The following is a 1,179-nucleotide window of genomic DNA, read 5'->3' on the forward strand; positions in this document are numbered from 1 at the left end:
AAAATGGGGTTAGTTGTAATGAAAATAAGACTCATAGGGTTGCTGCTAATTCTTTTAAAAGGTTTAGAAAAGTGTTCAATTAAGGTTAGCTGGTTTTTTTTTTTGTCTTTTTGTCTTTTTCCGTGTCCGGCAACGGATCGCAACCCTCAGTGTTGCCCCCGTACCGGACCAGGGACCGGCAACGGGATTGCAAACCTCGGTGTTGCTCCCGCACCTCGCTCAGCCAGTGAGCGGGAACCGGTCCGTATGTGGGATCCGAACCCTCGGGCGGGAGCGCCGCCGTGCTTCCCAAGCGGCGCACTATCCAGTGCGCCACTGGGCCAGCCCCGGGTTTCTAATGACTTAATTCTTGTTTCATTCAACCATTTCCTTCTCAGGAAAGAGAACTAAAGCTACAGCAAGCTTAGAGAAAGGGAGAGAGTTGGTTTACTAGATAAGAACAATGGAGGATCCTCCTGCTCTTACATTCAAGGTCTTTTAAAATGATTTCATCTCAGGATGGCTTTATTTCTTTTGAAATGTTATGAGTTTCTGGAGCGTACTGCTCAGATAATGCTACAAAATACATTCCATTTTGGATTATCTACACTGTTACCTTCCTGAGCTTAGATATTCAAAGTTGCCCACAGTTGGCTACTAAGAATCAGAAAAGGAAAAAAGGATGGGGAAGAAAGAGCTTGAAGATAAATGAGACATAGTAAAAGGACCTAACAAACCTTTGACTTACTGCCAGTAAGCAAAAATTTTCGGCATGGATTGATACTGGCCCCCCCCCCCCCCCATTTATCACATGTGCTATCCTGGGCAAATGATTTGATCTAAGTCTTTGCTTCATTTGTAAAATGAAGCATCATGACTTCAGGTATCTGCTTTAGAGTCACCAGATTGGGTGGACTGTTAACATGGTCATCCCCCAATGAACCACACCTGGTATTTGCACTCTTGTGTAGCCACCTCCCACACTGACTCTGGGCCAGAGGGATTTGGCCTGTAAGACATTATCAAGCAGAGATTTGATAAGCACTTGAACACCAAATACTATTGGAACATTTGCTCTTGGAACCTTGAGCCACTATGTAAAGAGGTCTGTTATTCTGCTGGAGAAACCAGATGGAGAGAAAGATGCCTGGCCAAATCTCAGTTGTTCTAGCCATGCCAAATGAGCACCAGACATGAGTG

Source organism: Galeopterus variegatus, unplaced genomic scaffold (assembly GCF_000696425.1).
Source record: "Galeopterus variegatus unplaced genomic scaffold, G_variegatus-3.0.2 Scaffold23, whole genome shotgun sequence".
NCBI lineage: Eukaryota > Metazoa > Chordata > Mammalia > Dermoptera > Cynocephalidae > Galeopterus > Galeopterus variegatus.